The sequence below is a fragment of the Mytilus galloprovincialis genome, chromosome 6, assembly GCF_965363235.1.
Source record: "Mytilus galloprovincialis chromosome 6, xbMytGall1.hap1.1, whole genome shotgun sequence".
NCBI lineage: Eukaryota > Metazoa > Mollusca > Bivalvia > Mytilida > Mytilidae > Mytilus > Mytilus galloprovincialis.
Genome location: NC_134843.1, coordinates 86,730,663 through 86,746,089, shown reverse-complemented (window position 1 = coordinate 86,746,089; position 15,427 = coordinate 86,730,663). Strand labels below are relative to the sequence as shown.

At 32.0% G+C, this 15,427-nt stretch overlaps 1 protein-coding gene across 2 annotated transcripts in view; it reads right to left on the bottom strand.

The window, feature by feature from the left end:
* Positions 1-651: 651 nt before the first annotated feature.
* The window catches only part of LOC143080579 (uncharacterized), a 58,162-nt gene continuing 43,386 nt past the window's right edge, over positions 652-15,427 (bottom strand). For both annotated transcript variants that reach the window (XM_076256481.1, XM_076256483.1), the window contains one exon: positions 652-1,623. The gene's annotated coding sequence lies outside the window, so the exon portion shown is untranslated. The remainder of the gene's footprint in view (positions 1,624-15,427) is intronic.

Sequence of the window (15,427 nt, the reverse complement as noted above, 5' to 3'; positions counted from 1 at the left end):
CATATAAAAGACGTTTGGTCAGATCATAGATGATATTACATCTATGGTCAGATTAATGTAATATCACCCCAGAGTGTAACACCTTCACTGATTTTAACATGTTTAAATATTAATTAAAAACTGATAAAAAGTATCATTGCCGTTCCCTCGGAAAGGACGCTGTCACAATGGAATTTCTTTAAATAATTGTTATCATGTTTTATGTATACAAACCCTTGAATGTTAATTAGGTGCAAATGTCAAAATAGTTGGATTTATTGCATCTATCACTGGCATCAGTGGAAATACCACATCAGAATAAATAGAGTTTAATTGGTTTGACAAATAACTGATGCATTTACGACTGTGGTTTAACCGCATCAAGAATAAATACGGACATCTGATTAGTTTCAGATACTTATGATATAATCGAGTAAGTGATAATATCAACCTATTGATATATTTAATCTGAATTTCTCACCCTTTTCATATATCATAGAGCATGAAAAAGTGACCTATTCTAGCGGCTCATCCCTACCACTAATTATATAGCAAGTGGCCCCCCCGAGACTTGGGGTCAATTTTTACAACATCAGAACATATTTTTGACAATTTAATCAAATTAAATGAAAAATGATGCTGGGTCTTGTATCAGCGAAAACAACAACATCAAACGATTGTATTTTGTATTTTTGTCTGTCCACATGTTTACTTACAATTAACAAAGATGATATCAATGAAAAGAAATATTACAACAAAAGTAATCTACTGGTAGCAAAAAGATAAAAAAAAAAAAAAGTCCGATGTAGTGATGCTTCTATGCATGTTGTCACGAATTCTCTTAATGAATACCATATTAACATTTAACTTCAAATAAATGTCGTTATACAAAAAATATTGCTATGTTTATTTTCCCTTTCTTTGAAGTGTTCCCAGTTGTCATTAATTTTCTGATGGTTCTTCAAGCGAGAACAATAATGTGGAATTAGCATTTTCAAATTTAAATCGTACTTCGGTATGAATACTATTATATATATAAATCTTCCTAAAATTCATGAAAATTCTTCCCATAAATTATTTCAGAATAAGAATATTTAATTAATGATAGGCACCATTTATAATTTTGAATTTCATATTATATATTGTAGTTCCGTACATAGTGATATTCTTCAGAAAATTCTATCTTAAACGGAAATAAAGCGATCTGCCAGTATAAAGAATACACATGGTACACACCATGCAAGCAACCTTTGGTTTTCCTATTACTGTTCCACAGAACACTCAAAGGTAAAAACAATGACTTATATACAATGTAGAATTCTAAACAATGTTTATGTAAAATGAAGTGTTCTCGTGATTAATGCCTACCATTAAAATGTGTATTTACATAATTATAATTTTGTCCTGATGATTTCCACAATATGAAGCAATTCATACCACAATAATGTACAAAGACGACTAGACATAAATCAAGATATAAAACAATTGTCTGTATCCAAGAGTCGGGTTTCTGCTAGATATACATAAGATATTATATCTAAGCAGCTTTCGAAATCAGTGTTTAGTTCCTAGTTTCGTCTTGCGTCCACCTAACACGCCATTTTCTTCTGTTTTTCCATCTATGACGTCATTTTCTTTTGTATCCTAAAATCAAAGACATTTTCGACACTATTAAGAAGAGAAGGACACCTTTAACAAGGATTCAGTCGCAGTTTAGATAAAATATAATATAAAATCAATGACAGTGATATTCGAACAACTGTTTTGTAGACTTACTGAATAACTCTTTATTCAAGATTTTTCTGGAAATCTGATCACCATTACTTTTTTAATCCAATATTTATCAACTTAGATAAAATCATTATTGTTTCTTCTTCGTAATTTTTTAATAAGACTTAATTTTTCATTATGAATCTACAGACCGACCCTAAGTAAAAGGGAACAAGTATCAGATTATTAAATAAGCACGCGGTTTTGAATTGTTCTTTAAAAATTAGTTACGACGTAAAAATGATTTATAAGGCTTAAACTTAGCTTTTACGATAATAATTATCGCTATTTTTCGATATTTTCCTTTGATCTTACTGGCTGATAGTTAAAAAATATGGTGATATGAAAAACTATCGAGAGAAACTAATGGCACACGTGCCGTTGTCAATGTAAATGTCAACGTTATCATAGGCAAAATAGCAATTTAATCATTGCTCTATTGTTTTTCTTGCTTCCGCTGTACCAGCTCAAGCAAGAAAATCAAACTCGTTGAGATGACCAACAAAAGTCTATAGATATATATACAATAAGGACTCCCGAGATGATAAACAAATGTCAATGTCTTTCTTTTACATGATGAAACTTGTGCTGTTTGCATGAGAAAACATATATTATACTGTAATTGTCCACACTTGTTATAAGAGAAGAAGGAAAGCACATATTAAATAGTTATTTTGAAAGATTGTAGAAAATAGAAAATGAGCACAAAAAGATGTTTAAACTAAAGTGTCTTTATTCTATTTATCCGGAAGAATAGCAACTGCCTTTTTCAGAGTGTCGATGTCAATGTAGGACTTCCTTTGAGATAGTGGTCATACTATAATGTCTGGGTGACACAAATGATGCCCCCGCAGATTCATATAGTGTTATTATTAAAAAACACAAAATTTGGCATGGGAGCAGATATGTCTATGGTTCACTGTAGGATTTAGTAAATTTAGCTAGTAAATACTCGAAATATGTGCTGTGTTTAATTGTTATCATAATATGATGATTTTTTTCTTTAATTCATCACTAAATTGTTTCATATTTATAGGAGGGACTATTTAACGGTGGATTTAGAAGCGGCAACACGATAGATACGCAGGTCATGTACGCCGATTTAATTTAGTTTATAGAAAAAAATGTAACAAATATATAATAATAAAGAAACTGTGATTTTTCGTTACGGTTATTAGAAACATTCTGAAATAACTTCTTTTGTAGATAGCAAATCAAACAGAAAATAGGAAAACAAATCATTTGAAATGTGTTAATTAGACATTGTAGGCACATAAATTAGGAGAAAACTTGTCTTAAATGTATTTTTTCCCATCAAAATAAACGTGTTTATTATTGATGTTCCTAATCATAATTTCCACAAAATTTCATTTAAAAACTTACAACTGCATTTTCCCTTTAAAAATAAAATATCTAGTATAGCTTAACTGAAAAATCGACACATTTTAAATATGTCTCACATATAAGACTCTGTTTATATTAATTTTATATACATGGTTCTACAATTGAAAATTTTGACAAATTTAAGTCTAGCCTATGAGGAGTTGCTGATACTGGCAAATATTTAGACAGATATGAGGACGCAATAAGGCGATTTCAATATTAACCCCTTCCCCGAAAAAAAAAAATAAAATAAATGTAAACTTTGTTTGCGCGGGTATATATATATTTTTTTAATTTAATTTTATTTAAACATTATAACTATAGTCCTCTTTCACTTGATTACAATTCGTATGTTACATTTGTAGGAACAATGCTTGCTTTAATATCACTATTCTTAAGAAACTATGTATTGTTTACTAAAAACTATTGTACAAAATGTACACGAAGAAAAAATGGAAAAAATCTGTATTATTGTATTAGCTAAGACAACAGATGCAAAAAGAGCAAATGGGTTGAAGAAATTTTGCCATGAACGTGGAATAATTTTTCTTGTTCTATATTCGCTGGACTCTTTTTCTTTTTAGTTGTTTGTCTTGTTTAGAAATAGACGTATCAGCGAAAAAAACTATGTAAATTAAGTTTTTTATCCTACATTGAACTTTTGATGTCCCTAAATACAATGAGTAAATAATAATGATTTGCATCAAGTTTCCCCTTGTTATATGTACAAAATGGCCTATCTCTATTATTCATTATATCTGTAGTTTTGATACAATTGAAGTTTGAAAAATCCGTACAAAAATGGCTACAGAACCTTAACAGGAATGATGTTACCAAACATAGTCACCATTCAAAACTTCCCAAGACGCGGTGAAAATGTCGATGACAGCTAGAGTAATTGTTAAACACTTTAATTGTTGAAAGTTGTCAATATCAAACTTGTGCAACCTCGATTTTGTAATCAGCAACAACCTTCTACAATTTGGAAAGAGCTGGTTGGAATGTTATCAATTTATAGTATCGATTTAGCCTAAAGTGACAACTTCCAATTTATCATGGATCATAACTCTTGAACGACGAAAGTTAAAATCGTAAATATCGGATTTTTATTTTTGATTTTAGAATTTGAAAAGCATTGTTTAAACGGTGTTCAAGTTATTACAAGTAACAAAATTTGGTCTTTTTTGTTCAATTAAACAATGAACTCATGAACGGCAAAAATGAAAACTTCAAAATCAAGCTTGTGAACATATTTACATTTTTGAAGATAAAAGGTTGGACAGTTCACAAGTTAACACACAGACACAGCCGGAACCTCCCTTCCACTACCCAGAGATGAATGACCAGATTCTAAAATGAAATATCAAATACACTGGTTTGACAATTCTAAAGCACGAACAATACGACGAAATCATCGCTGTATTTCATTTGTCATCACACTTATCTCTTACTAAGGGCACGTTCGTTAACAGGGAGGTTTTGGCTGAAGAAATATTTCTTGTCGATTTTGTTATGGATCCGTAATAATTGTAAAATATAGTGTAGAAAGGGCATAGTTTAATACATGCATCAGCTCAAAAAGTTCCTATGAAAATAATCAGCCCGACGGTAACTTTAGATTATGAGGCACCTGTAAAGAGATTAAAATCAATAAAGGACCACAAAAGAGCGGCAAAGGATACCAAATGGACATTCAAACGCATAAGTAAAAAACTAGAATCTCAACTTGGATATATATATCCAGTATGCAGGCGGAAACCCGGTTGAAATAGAACAAAATAATCGAAGGTCTTTTGTTAGAGAAGGCGATAAATGTTTGCTGTCAGGGCCGTAATTAGCCTCTTTCAATAGTGAGGCAAAATATATTTGCCGAGCGTAGCGAGGCGAAATTTTTTTTGGCGAGGGGTCTGAAGCTCTGAGAAAAATAACGCAAAATCGTGCATTCTGAGCGTTTCCCGGACTTTTTTTTTATATTGAAACGCAATTAATTTTTAGCTATTTTTTCGACAATATTCTGGTCTCAAAGCTAAAACATAGATTAATTGTAATTTAAGACTTTTAGGTTTCACAGGGACAACATTAAAAGTAGACCGATATGTAGGATAAAGCAAAAATCGTAAATCTCATAATCATTAAAACCGGATCTGACGATCTGTTGTTGTCTTGTGTTGTGCTCAGACTGTTTTTATTATTTTCTTTACTAGATTTGAATATAGTGACAGTGTAGTATTATCATTATACTAGTACTGAAAAGTCGTCACTAAGGACCATCTTGACCTTGTTTTACGGTATTAATGATTCTTTTATTGTTGAAGACCCTCCAGTAACTATCAAGATGAAGAACAAGAATAAAATATTTGACCATTGATCATTGTATTTGTTTCTATGCATTGACTTTGTGTGAGATTAGGTTCCGTGCACGTTTACTCCATATTCCTTTATTTTCTGTTAAAGGGTCTGAACTTAATGCAAGTTTAACCCTTCAATGTAAAAGGTCATATTGCAATGCATTAATGTTTTTATATAAATGACTTGATACGGGGAAATTAGAGGTCTTACTTTAATTTAAACCATGTCAGAGATCTAGTTTTTTTCTACAAAAAAGAGCCAGTTTTCTTTGATATCAAGTTCAATTCTCCATGCAGAAACGACAATTTTTTTGCTGTGTCCAGTATAGCATCGTATATTCTTAAAATATTTTCTCACACAATGTCTGGACATCGGTGGACATGCAACATTGCAAAACCAAACGTTTACAAATGAAAATCAACACTCAGACTATAGTCATAAAGTAGGACAATCAATGAACAAAAGACAAACCCGACACACAGAAGTACAAACAAAAGAAAAACCCGGGACACAGAAGTACAAGCAATAGACCATCTACTCTGAAAACTAAAAGTAAAATAGAGACATGGATCACGAAAAGATGCAGGGGCGACAACAGATAGTAAAGAAAACGTGCTTCTTGCAAGAGACTTTCAGTGAAAATAATTTGATATGAAGACAATATTTTGTTTCCGTTTTTTTTTTTTTTTAAATTTCCAACATGAGGCATTTGCCTCATTTGCCTCAATGTAGTTACGGCCTTGGCTGTAATGAATATAGAAACAATTTTTTAAAAAGTTAATAGAAACGAATAAAATGACAATTTTCTACTCAATTACAACAATTTTTTTTTAAAAACACCAATTGCATAAGTTTTCAATTTATCTATTATGAAGTCGACGACATTGGTATCTATCAAGTTGGATGTAGAAAATGCATAACCTCCGATTTTAATAACAAAAATTACCACGGACGGAGAACATAACAAACTATTAGTTCACTAATTTTCGTGTCTGCCCTTCCCATATGTGATTTAAGAAAAAAAATCAAAAAATGGGTAACAATTGTATCGAAAAGAGAAAATCGAGTGCACCTTTTTATGCTAAGGCGTGTTTGGGTTGAATATTTTGTCATAATTACATTAGATGCATGTTTCATTATAATACTTTATTCTGATTGGCTAGCTGCACATCACGTGTTATTCCTTAAGCAATTGCATTACTCAATAAAACTAATCATTCATGATAACACGTGGTCCCACAATAAAGTGCACATGTGAATTAAATAAAAAAATATAAAACTCGTGTTTTCATGATCAAAGCTAAAATATGAAATTATATTAAGTATTGAATGCTTCTTTTTAAAACTTCATAGGGTTGTAAAAGCGTTGACCATGCGCACACTTTGAGAATGAAGCGCTTCAGCGTTTAGCACTTCCTACAAACTATACTTTGGTCAACGCTTTAACACTCCAATGAAGTTACAAAAAGAAGCATTCAATTCTTAATTGAAAACGTAAAAAGCAGGAGTATTTGATACATCATCTTGTTTCAGATTCTGTCATTTTTATATATCAAGGCTCCAGGTTGACTTTATAACATCAAAAATTCACAGTACTTAAAGATGAAATATATGGGTCAAGTGAAATAGCTTTCTAATAAATCACAATAACAGAGAAGGTGTGTTCGAATACTAGTAGCTAATATTGACTTAAAGTACTTGACAACAGTTTTTTTTAAGTTGGATCTTAAAAATGCATATCTTCGAAAAAAAAAAGGTCATTATTTTTTGTGTGTGATAACTAGTGTTTATAGTCATCAACCACTGACAATTTTTAGTCTGCCTTCCACGAATTATCTAATAAGTTTTTTTTTTTTTAATGTTTATGAATTTTCGAAAATTCTACCTGACAACCGATCAGACAATAGTTTTAAGTTGACTCAATACAGACAAAAACATTAACTGATGCTCATTAGCTAGTAGATACATTTCTCTTTTAAAATACAACTGACATATAAGGATCGTAATGGTGCTATGTGGATAAATTTATCGTTTTTCAAGAGCTAAATTGACAGCGCGTCATCCCTACAATGGCCTTTGTTTCTACGACTGTAAAAATGAACTGGCGTAATGAGGAGATAATTTTGACGAGGTAGAATCTTGACGGAGTATGCAGTCGCTGTTGGAATGTTGCTACATCAAAATGGAAAAATCACAATTTGGAAGCTGAAATCCTTTTCATTGTAGTAGAGTTTTGTTTTTAACCGACTGCCAAGACGCAAGTAAAGATGTGAGGCAAACTTTGCTATATCTGTTGTATTTTTTTATTTCGAATTCGATGGGATAGATGAGTGTAACAGCGATAAACGTTTGAATTATTTAGTGAGAGACCTTATCTATACAGCGGATAATATAAACTTCTTTTCTTTCTAACAAAATTCTCCTGTTTGAAGTCGACAAGAGGAGAGAAGTTTGAATTCCAACTAGAATCCTGAATGTTTATTAAAAAATATGTCCTCCAAACGTAAAAGAGATGCCGTCAATTAAGGCAGAAATTGAGCATCTTGATATAAATGTCAGTCAAACGATAATTTTTGTTTGAATCATAGTGATGTTTACGAGGTACGATTTATCCTTCAAAATGAGACACTCATCCTCAATTTTTGGTATCGGGAACAATATATTGTAATTGTTAATAATTTAACACTCGGGTACCTTTTGATTCATTATGCTTAAAAAAATAGTTAACTTCGTCGTCGCCGCTAGGTAAGCATCCCCATGACTCGTCTCATATGAAAGGCAACACAAAACAAATTGCATTAACTTCGAACAGGTACAATAATTTGTAACGTTTTGCATATGAATAAAATTAGACACTTCTTGATACAGTACTGCATATGACTCCTCCAAGGATAGCATTACCAATAAGAAAGTACTATGGTATTGTTGAGATTATGTCACGTATCAGGTTGCGACTCTCGGTTTGTGGCTGTTCCGTGTAGTCCTTTTATCTCTTCAAACGTACTTTTTGAATTTGGCTTCGAACGTAGATCATGGAATGTATTACAGTTGCCTCACAACTAATTTAACCCCTAGGACTAAAATATTCTATTTTATCTTAAGCCGATATCAAGATGCTTATTTTTATGTTGACAGCATTTGTTTCGTTTGATTGTAGAAATCGACTTTCAAATGACAACAAGTCGAGTTCCTCTTTTCATAGTCCCTTTTCTATGGTATGGATTTTTTTTTTGGAAAAAAAGTTTGTTTCCAGATTTGGAAGAAAAAAAATTTGTTTCTGATCCTGAGAAAAAAAAAATTGTTTGTTTCACCCTCAGCTGCCACTATATGTAATGCTAAAATTGAAAGAAAAAAATTGTTTTTGAATTCTCGCCAAAAAAATAGATTGTTTTTCGCCGAAGTATGCTATTTATTCGACAGTTAAAAGTTTGCTTTCCTTAAAGGGGCACTAGATGTCAACTTTATGTTCACCGATTTGACTCATATTCTCATATTTGTTTTATAACAATGTAAAACATTTATTATCAAATTAAAAGAGGTCTAAAATAAACAATTTACAGGGTATGGGTTCGATAATATGTAGCTTCGTTTCTTTTGTATTTTAGTCTAGATGCCATCTAATAACTATCGAGTTGACCTCTAAACACATCCGATGGTCATATAATCGATATTAACATGAAAACATATATAAAAGGAACGCATACTCGTGCAACTGGATTTTTCTAGGTCTATTCAATTTTCATATTATAGATAAAATATATTTTAATCATTTTCTTTACCTGTATAAGAATGATTTTTTGTGGATCGAATCAGTCAATCAATGATTTACCTTTGTTTCACTTTCAATGTTGTCATTCTTTTCCTTTGACACGCACTATGCATAGGTTATCCATCTCTAGCTATGGAGTTAAATTGAAGTTCATACGAATTCGGATTTAATGAGGTCGAATTATTCACTCACAAGTGAATAAATCATCATTAATGTTTCTCAGCTTAATTTGACAAAATTGAACGATACTGAAAGCGAATTGTCATTTTACTATTTCACTTTCATTAATGATTGAACCAATTTTTTTTAACATATTTTATATTTTTTTATACATCTCATACTAGTTGCCCCTTTAATAGTTCCTCCACACAAGGAATACATTTGTAAAGGTTTTTTTTTTTTATAATGGACTTGAAATCTGCCGATCGGAAGTTGGTTATTGAACATCTGTATCACAAATAAGCTTATCCCGATTTCATTCTCCCGTTTGTTACATTACCGAATGCAACTATCGCTTGGTGTTTACCAATGCAACACGACAGACAACAAACTCAGGAAGATGAATTGCTTCCACCTGCGGAAACTGGGTTTATCCTGGTTTTATGGGCTTGATGTTGTTCAAGGTTTATGACCCCTTCTATGGCCTGTCAATTACGAAGTTTTCAAACTGCAATAGTATCTAAACAGCAAAGACACTGAATAAAAGAGATAGGCCATTTTGTACATATGTCAAGGGGAAACTTCGCTCAAAACATTATTATTTATAGTTTAATAGCATTTAGTAGAAAAAGAGAATTCAGTGAAACTAAAACCAAGATTTTTGTAGAAAATCCACATACTTTAATACAGATTTTTGTTATAAAATTTTAAACATAGATTTCTTACATCTTTGTCTATGATTTGCTAGTGTTAATTTTTTTTACAAAAAGTCCTAAGTAACCTTGAAATTCCAAAACACCTCGTGCTGAGTCACTAAAGTCGAGCGCACCCTAAAAGGTGTACTTGACTTGGTCCATAATTTTTAACCAATATCTTAATTTGTAAACTTGTTTTAAAGAAAGCATTGCTAGCACTGCATGCAACAATCCTCTATCAATCAAGTATCGAATTGCCAAATATGATAGTACAAGGGGAAAGGCTGTGGATTTTCTATAAAATTTCCATATGTTTAGCATTGAATTAACACAAGGGTACATAATCCTTAATCGTCAGTTTTCTGTGAAGTTCGTTCGGTTTTGTGGGCTTGATGTTGCTTAATCGTCAGTTTTCTGTGATGTTCGTTCGGTTTTGGTTTGTAAAACGGATTTGTTATTTCTCAATCGATTTATGACTTTTGAACACTAGTATACTACGGTTGCCTTTATTTAGGACCTATTGTTAAGTCTCCTCGTATTTTTCTGCAAGTTATGTCGTGGTCTTCAACTTTTGGTTGTTGATGGCTCTCGGTTTACTCTTATATTTATTTTTGACATGTTTTTCATTTTACCAAGTTAGTTACATATGATATAACAACCTTAAGGCTGATACATCCTTTTTCAAATAAATCTGAAAGCCACCAAGGGTGATACGTACAGTTGTCCATCATTAAAATATGAAGCATCATGACTTTTCTACTTTTTCAACTGTCTAAAATTTTAACCAGATTAAGCCAACTACATTCGTCCTTCCAATGAAAAGACATTCATAATTCGCCTATTGCATAACAACGGAAATATTACTGTCGTCATTGTCAGCTTAGGTCCACACTTTACAGCAAAAAATGATTTTGTTGTAACTGATCTTGTTTTTTATACATTAAAAACTCACTTTGTGTGTCCCTTGCAGTTTTTCTTCTCATTTGTATTGCAAGATGGTGTGCTTATTCGTGATTGTCTATGCACATCTAACTGGTACAAGAATTCAGTTCTGTCCTGAAGACATTAAAACTATTGACCAAAACCCTGTTTTATATAAATTTATCCTATCCACAAAATAAGTCGTCAATGCACTTTGTTTAAAGAGGGTGAATTCAGTACATTACTCACTGTGGACATCAAAAGTATTTCAAGCCTTTCTTTTGTATCAGACTTGTCAAGTTTACTTGCAATTTCGGAAGGAATTGGCCAAGGACAACTAAAATTATTGTTCAGATGAGATTATCCTCGGCTGGTTAACTGAATTTGAAATCACGTGCCAGCGACTTTTGTACTTTGAAGAAAATGAAAGTTCGGACGTCTCTAACAAGCATTAAGTTTATTATGTAGATTTATGCGCAAATTAATTTATTTTATCAAAGAAATATATATACTAAATTGCTATTTGTGTATTGGTATGACTGAAATAGTATATTTTTTTGTGGATGTAAAATCGTTCATCCAACTTTCAACAAACGATTACAAAGTGTATCAGGAAATAAGAGTTTCAAATAGCATTCGATATATTTCAGTAGTCAAAAAGTTATAACTGTAAGTAACAAGTTCTAATAACCCATGCACCTTTTTTTTTATTTTATGTAAAACTGTGAAAACATGCTTTCCATTGAAACAACTATCCATAGACCTATATTGCGTGGATGCAAGCAACTAAAGATCACCGAAAGGTCTCAGAAATTAATTAAGGAATCTGATATATTTTCCATATTTTTTGTGATAAGCTTGGAGAAAGGTTCTGGGTAATCGAAGGTGAACGAATATAAAAGTCCTGAATCGAAAGTGTTTTGAGATGAAAACAATTAAGCTATTTTTTTCTGCTTCAATAAGCTTTTCTATTTTTCTGAGATCAAGTCTTTACCAACTGATTCCAATACTAGTTTCGTATACTCCACATATTTTACAGCGGACATCAACAAATTTAAGATTTTCAAAACCAGCGGTCATTCAAACTCGTACAATGTGCAGGAACCAGCTGCCACCCGAAATTTTTCGTTAGCCCGACTGCCTTCTCGAAGATTTTATAAAAAGAGTTTTCTGTAGATCCAAAAAGATAGGAAGAGTGTATACATTTTTTTAAAATGAGAAGACAAGTATGATTAATTCTGAAACAAAAAGGTTTGAAGACGATAACTGTCTGACAATAAAATACGTCAAGCTCTCAGATTTGCAAACATCAATAATAGACAAAAATAAGTTAAACATATTGTTAATGAATTATTAACTTGGAAGTGAATAATTTGATCTCATTCAACCTATTAGCTGGAGATTGGTTATTATGTGTTTAACTATTACAAGGAAAAGAATGTCAACGTTGAAAGTGAAACAAGAATTTACCATTTGGTTGACTGATTAAGTTAAAACGATGATAACAATTGTTAACCTACAACAGTATGAAATCAAACTGCCCAAGAAAATAGTCGCTATCTAATTATATTATATTGATATGATTTAGAGTTATATGACCGACGGCAGTCTTCGGAGGTCATCTCGATGATTAATTAGATGACTTCTTGCTTAAAATACACACGACTCTTTAATATATATTATCGAGTCCATTCATTAAAGATTGTTTCTCTTATACTTTTTGAAATTTGAATATATGTTTCAGTATGTTTAGGGAGCAACCATTTAACATCAAGGTGTGAACTTATTTTTTAGTTTTCAATGCCATCAATTATTTTTTCAATATTTAACACTATAAGGTATGGGGGGAAATCTGGATTCAGAATACTTTTTTGGTCATGATCTGTTTGGGCAGATTATATTAAAAAAAACTATAATCCTCCTTTTGAAGTTAAATGGTTGATCTCTTATATAAATCAAATACGAGAATAGAAGAAAAGTCAAATCGACGAACAAAAATTTGACAGCCATGTCCCTTTAAAGTTTGTGTATTCTTTTAATTCCCCCAAAAGTCCAAAAGGTCTAAACTACATCGAGGGGAACGAACATTTCAATATATAAAGATCACTGTAAAGTTTGAAAAGTTTTGAGCATACATTATGAAGAATTGAAGCATCGTCGGTGCTGATGCCGTCTTTTTTTTTTATTAAGCTATAGTGTATATCTGACATTTTTTTCTGATCTCATTTCTAATACTTTTAGGTTGTTAAATTTTATATATATATATATATATATATGCCTTTTTCATAATTGCTTGTTAAAGATTATAACACAATGTTGACTGCTGTACCCCTATTTTTCAAATTTTTACCTATTATGTCTGTGTTTTTTTCACGCATCGTTGTCAATATAATGAAATTTGATGCGACTTGCATACAGGTGAGAGGTTTAAGTAGCTAAAAATCTAGTCCAGTCTACCTTTTCTAAATTAGAAAATGCCTGTACCAAATCAGGAATATGACAGTTGTTATCTATTAGATTGATGTGTTTGGGCTTTTGATTTTGCCCTTTGATTAGGGGGTTTCCGGTTTGATTTTCCTCGGAGTTCAGTATTTTTGTGATTTTGCTGTTAAAATGACACCAGCTCCTGCAACCATCACAACTCAGGATTAACAATTTTGGCTACAATTTTAAGTTTTGTTTATGTTTAGACAGACAATTAATAAATCAATGGACAATTTAGTATCATATATATAAAAAAGAAAAAAACAAACAAAAACAAAAAGACAAGCACTGAAATACAGAACGTCACAATTCTAAATATTATTTAAAAGTCAAAAAGTACCCCGTGTATTTCTTTTTGAATTCAACCCTTTAAGCTCATGAAATTCTTAGGAAAAAGTATATACTTCTTCTAAGGTACTTCTGACAATCAAAGTGAGGGAAATTATTGATTGATAAACGGGAAGAGTTGTGTGCATGAATTTAAATCATAATCTCAGGTATTGTGGTGAAAAAAAAAACTATTAAATTCAGACGGTTAAAAATGTACTTAAAAAAAGGTTTCTTTTATGATTATTTTTTTTTTAAACATACAACTGTTCTCAAGGACCATTTATTGATTTCTGAAAAAATATACACGACAATGAAGATAATTGGTTTTATTTAATTTTATTTCATTTCAATAATCTATTGTATTCAATTGTCATAGATGGTATTGATACATTATATTTCAATTTTTAGAGGGCACTGATTTTTTTTTGTATCGAACTCATACCAAATCAATTATGCGCGCCTTGCCTTTATGACGTCATTAACAAGATAAAAGGGATCGCCTGTATCCCTGCACTATTAACCGTTCAGTCAAGCGTCTTAGTGATCGTCATTGTGCAGGATAAACTATAACAAGTGAAACTGCGAGCTACTGCTCACTGATGATACCCCCGCCGCAAGTGGATAATATTAATAGTGTAAAAATATGCAAGTGTTCGGTAAACAGGAAGTTGTCGAGTGATGAATCTGAAAACGCATCACACGGTATAGCTGACTTATATAAATCCTGAAACCAAATTTCAGAAATCATTGTATTGTAGTTCCTGAGAAAAATGTGACGAAAATTTTCAACTTGGCTATCATGTGTAAAATCATACAAGTGTTCGGTAAACAGGAAGTTGTCGAGTGATGAATCTGGAAACGCATCACACGGTATAGCTGACTTATATAAATCCTGAAACCAAATTTCAGAAATCCTTGTATTGTAGTTCCTGAGAAAAATGTGACGAAAATTTTCAACTTGGCTATCATGTGTAAAATCATACAAGTGTTCGGTAAACAGGAAGTTGTCGAGTGATGAATCTGAAAACGCATCACACGGTATAGCTGACTTATATAAATCCTGAAACCAAATTTCAGAAATCCTTGTATTGTAGTTCCTGAGAAAAATGTGACGAAAATTTTCAACTTGGCTATCATGTGTAAAATCAGACAAGTGTTCGGTAAACAGGAAGTTGTCAAGTGATGAATCTGAAAACGCATCACACGGTATGGCTGACATATATAAATGTTGATACCAAATTACAGAAAGGGTGGATGTGTAGTTCCTGAGAAAAATGTGACGAAAGTTTCATGGGACGGACTGACTGACGGACTGACGGACTGACGGACTGATGGACGGACTGACGGACTGAAGGACGGACAGACAGAGGTAAAACAGTATACCCCCCCTTTTTTAAAGCGGGGGTATAATAAATATTTGTTCGGTAGGTACCTGCTCACAATTCCCTTATGATAGCAGTGCTGACTATCAATTTTAAGTATTTAATTTGCCGAATAATTCGTGCAATAAAGCCTGAGAATAAAGCATTATCATTATTCCCACTAATCGCTCAACAAAGGACGGAATTGACGACGCTCCTAAACGCAC